The following is a 5,583-nucleotide window of genomic DNA, read 5'->3' on the forward strand; positions in this document are numbered from 1 at the left end:
TTGACGAAATCATCTCAAAGGCCGAAACATCATAGAGGACAAGTTCCCGGAGACCTCAGATCCAGTATTCCTCACAAACAGATCGACAGACGGAGGAAGTACTGGGACCTGAAAGGAAGCTGGAAGTACCAGAATACACTGAGGAACCGGTAGAAGAACCTGAAGAAACAGAAGATACAGAAGATAAAGTAAGTGATTCAGGAAAAAGACCAATGGAGGATAACAGAACATAAGGAAGAGGGGAAAATTCGCTCTCTACCCTGGAATTTCCTATAGCTCCCGAGAGGAGAAACCCCCATGAAAAACATTCCACTCTCAGCATTACCCAACTTTCATGGGTTATCCTCTGAAGACCCGGATGAATTCCTCTTTGAATTCGACATACTATGTAGGAGTTATAATTATGTGAGCCCTAATCAGAAACTAAAACTGTTTCTAGCAACACTGAAAGGGAATGCGTTAAGGTGGTTTATGAGCTTAGGAGCTCAGGCAATCACTACCTGGGATCAGATGAAAGAAAGCTTTCTGGCCAAGTATCAAGATTACTGCCGGACAAGAGAAAGGAAGGAAGAATTGTTTAAAATGGTTCAGAAGGAGGACGAGAATCTGGAAGATTTTGTGGAAAGATTGCAGTATAATCTGCAGCGGTCTGACCACCCTAATATGAGTAAAGACATTCTGAAAACTATATTGCTGAAAGGGGTACGAGATGACTGCTTGGACATGTTAAACATGCTGGGAAAAGGGGACATTTCCAAGGAACCATTTGATGAAATTATCAATCTCTGCATGAGATGTTCAAGAGGAGCAGTAAGCAGATCAAAAAGCAGGGACAATGTATATTCAAGAGTTCAGAAGTCAGCAAGTGGAGGAGCAACAAGGGCTGAAATAGGTAATTTGTTAGAAGAATTTAAAACTGAGATGTTAAGCTCTTTTGCTTCACAAATTGATGCTCTGTAGGTAAAGAAGAAACAGGCAGAAGCAGAAGCTGCCCTAGCTATTTTTTGTTCCAAATGCAGAGAAAAACACCCACTCAGGGAATGCCCACTAGATAAGGTACCAATCTGCATGATCTGCGAAAAGGACCATGAGACCCAGCAATGCCCCTCTCTGCCTGGAATTAAAGTAGCATTGCAGTCAACTGAGGAAGAGGCTGAAGCAGTGTACCTGATGACACAGAGGAGGCAATGGCCACAAAGACAAGGTATGAATTCTAACACAACATTTAATCGTTGGAATAATCATTCTCCTTTTCAAACAAATTACCCACCCATGAACCAAATGCAGTACCCACCCTTTAACACAATGAATTTTCCACCTATGCAACAACCAAATCTTCCTTTTCCTGATCCTACCATATGGAATCCTTGGGCTCCCCAGCAACCGTATTTTAATCAATGGAACCCAGGTTGGGCAGCCCAACAGATGCCATTTCCTCAACATCAACAGTCTCTTTCCTTACCATCCAATACTCCTCCAAATAACCAGGCAATTAGACCGCAGCTGCCTGTGCAACCCAACCCCAACCCAAATAATAATAAAGCCTTGCAAGTAATTGATATTCAAAATCAGCCTGTCTCCCCCATGCAATGTAACGATATCCATCTTCGTTCAGGGAGAATTGTTGAACCCATCATTGATGACATCACTGACTCTGATAAAGAGGAAGTTAGAAAAGAAAAACCAGCTAACAATAATGCTGAAACAGTTGAATCAGCATCTAACAACAATGATCAAACAGCAGATCCGCCATTCCCTGAACGTCTGGCTCTCACTAAAACACTGGAGCAACCTGCTTTTAACCTTTTAGGTGAACTACAAAATTTATATGTTAAAATCCCATTGTTGCAAGCGCTAAGAGATGTTCCCATTTATGCTAGGAATGTTAGAGATATCTGCATAAAAAAACCTGGAAGAAAAGCTAAGGACCCCCTCACAGTTCATGTGATGGGAGAACTGACTGCTTTAATGACAGAAAAAGATCCTCCTGCGAAATATGGTGACCCCGGTCACCCTACAGTGACAGTTCAAGTTGGAAAAACCTTTGTCTCTAAAGTTCTAGTAGATTTAGGAGCTGCAATAAATATTATGACACTTGAAATAGCACAATTGCTTCAGTTAAAAAACTTTATTAGGGAAACACCAACCATCCTAGAATTGGTTGATCGCTCTACAATTAAACCGGAAGGGGTCATTGAAGATTTAATAATTTCTGTAGAATCTTGGAATTACCCAGTTGACGGTTGTAGTGTTATAAACTAAAACAAAGTTGGGGGGTCATCCGTTGATTCTAGGAAGACCTTGGCTGGCTACAGCAGATGCTTTCATTAGCTGTAGATAAGGATCAATGACCATCTCTAATGGACAGGAAACAAAACAGCTTACCATTTATCCTCATGCTACACCCATGATTAATAATGACAACTCTGTATGGGTAGATTATGAGGATGAAGAAACCCAACCTATATTGACTATCGGACAAGCCTTAACTTTCAAAGACTCTACTGAAGATGAATTAATCAGCAGCTTCATTTCTGAACCTTCTTCGGTCAACCCAGAAATGTACAATCACTTCAATGCAATCTTGGAATCTGAATCTCAGCAGAACTTGGAAGATAAAAATTTATTTCAGACAACAGTAGGCAGCCCCTCCAAAAGTACAACAATAGAAATAGAGCCTGGCAAAACATTAAATATAAATCCTAATTTAACTGATAATGAAAAACAACAATTAATAAAGTTACTCCAGGAAAATAAAGAAGCATTTGCATGGGACTATACAGACATGAAAGGGATCTCCCCTGAGCTATGCACTCACCGGATTTATATTAAAGAGGGATCCTGGCCAGTCTGTCAACCCCAGCGGCGAATGAATCCCAACCTAAGGGAAATTGTGAAGGAGGAACTTCAAAAACTCTTGAATGCAGGATTTATATACCCTATATCTGATAGTGAGTGGGTTTCCCCACTTGTAATTGTACCCAAGAAAAATGGCAAATGGAGAGTATGTGTGGATTACATAGCACTGAATAAAGCCACCCAGAAAGACCATTTCCCTTTACCATTCATTGATCAGGTATTGGATAATTTGGCAGGTAGGAAATTCTTTTCATTCTTGGACGGGTTTAGTGGATATAATCAGATTAAGATTGCACCCCAAGACCAGGACAAGACCACGTTTACTAGCCCATGGGGGACCTTTGCTTACAGGGTACTTCTATTTGAGCTATGTAATGCTCCAGCAACATTTCAAAGAGAAGTGATAGGGATTTTTTCTGATATGCTAAATGATTCATTAGAAATATTTATGGATGACTTTACTCCTTATGGAGTGACTTTTGAGGATGCACTGCAGAATCTTGAAAAAGTACTTAAGCGGTGTATAGAAGCACACCTTGCCTTAAGCACTGAAAAGTGCCATATGATGATGAATCAAGGAATTGTATTGGGTCACTTTGTCTCATTCCTAGGAATTCAAGTCGATCCAGCTAAAATACAGGTAATTCAGACCCTCCCTATCCCCAAAACACAAACTGATGTAAGAAGATTTTTAGGACATGCTGGATACTATAGAAGATTTATTAAGAATTTTTCCAAAATAGCTTCTCCTTTATTTTTGTTATTAACAAAGAATGCTGAATTTAAGTGGACTGATGATTGTGAAAAAGCATTTAATGAACTTAAACATCAGTTGTCTGCAGCTCCCATTTTGAGAGGACCTGATTGGGCACTACCCTTTCATATATCCTCTGATGCCTCAGACACTGCAATTGGAGCTGTCCTGGGTCAGGAAGAGAATAGTATTCCCTATGCCATTTATTTTATCAGTAAGAATATGACACCAGCTGAATTGAATTATACAGTCACTGAGAAGGAATTCCTAGCAGTTATTTATGCAATAAATAAATTTCGACATTATATTACTGGCTACACTACTTTTGTGCATACTGATCACTCGGCCATTAAATATTTGATGAATAAATCAGTTACAAATGCCCGAGTCACCAGATGGTTGTCATTATTGCAAGAATTTGACATCACAATTGTAGATAGGCCAGGAAAAGAAAATGTAGTTTCTGATTTCCTTTCTCGATTAAAAACTGATGAAAATGCTCCAGTAGATGATTCTTTTCCTGATGAGTATTTATTTGTAGTATCTGCTCACTCACCTTGGTATGCAGACATTGCCAATTATCTAGTTGCAGGAAAATTACCATCACACCTATCACACAGGGAAAGAAGAAAGGTCATCCAGCAAAGTGCTAGGTACAGCTGGATAAGCGAGTGTCTTTTTCATACAGGAATCGATCAAGAAATCCGAAGGTGCATTGATGAAGATGAAATTTATGATGTACTAAAAGCCTGTCATGATGGCCCTTGTGGAGGACATTTTGCAGATAAAAGAACAGCACACAAGGTACTCAGAATGGGTTATTATTGGCCATCACTCTTTAAAGATGCTAGAAAATATGTCAAGGCCTGTGATAGTTGTCAAAGAATGGGCCAGCCTAATCACAGGGATGAAATGCCACTCAATCCCCAGGTAATTCTTGAACCTTTTGAGAAATGGGCATTAGATTTTATAGGTCTCATTAATCCTCCATCCAATCAAAGAGTGGACATATTAGTATGCACAGATTACATGACTAAATGGGTAGAAGCTAAGGCACTCCTGAAAGCTAATGAAGAAGCAGTACTAACATTTTTATTTGAAGAAATCTTTGTTAGATTTGGATTGCCTAGACAATTAGTCACAGATGGAGGACCTCCTTTCAACTCTCATGGCTTCAAAAATACGCTCCAGAAATATCATATTAAGCACAAAATGACTACACCTTATCACCCCCAAGCAAATGGGCAGGTAGAAAGCACCAATAAAGTCATATAAGCCATCCTAACAAAAACAATAAAGGAGAATAGAAGGGACTGGTTTCAAAGGTTGCTCGAGGCATTATGGGCCTATAGAACTACTTGGAGGAATACCACAGGTTTTTCACCCTATGAATTAGTTTTTGGAAAGAATGTTATTTTCCCTGTAGAGTTTGAGATCAAAACTTTAAGAACTGCTTTAGCTGTTAACCTTGATTTGACTGATGCACAGACAGCCAGGTTACAGCAACTTCAAGAATTGGACGAGAAAAGACTGGATGCCATCCATCAGACAACCATGATACAGCAACAAAGAAGCAGGTGGCATGACAGAACCATCAAGCAAAAGCAGTTCCAGAAAGGTAACTGGGCTCTACTTTATGATTCCCGTTTCGAGAATTTCCAAGGTAAGTTAAGAACAAGGTGGTTAGGGCCTTATGAAGTGGATGTTGTTTTTCCAAATGGGACAGTTAGACTTTTAACAATTGATGGAAGCAGAACACCGCTACTAGTGAATGGCTATCGACTTCGTTTATATCAGAGGCCTATTTCTAAAGAAGATTTTAAATCCACTTGCATGGAAATTAAACAGTATTCTTTTCCAGGGGAACTTGCTGTCCCTCAAAGCACTTAAATTTTTGTTTATTTATGCATTTTTTTTTTTAGATTACATTTTTTTTTTTAACTACTAATAATCCCTGCCAAGGGTTACCA

Source organism: Pinus tabuliformis, chromosome 7 (assembly GCF_031772625.1).
Source record: "Pinus tabuliformis cultivar Carrire ecotype Pingquan chromosome 7, CPIR1, whole genome shotgun sequence".
Classification (NCBI taxonomy): Eukaryota; Viridiplantae; Streptophyta; class Pinopsida; order Pinales; family Pinaceae; genus Pinus; species Pinus tabuliformis.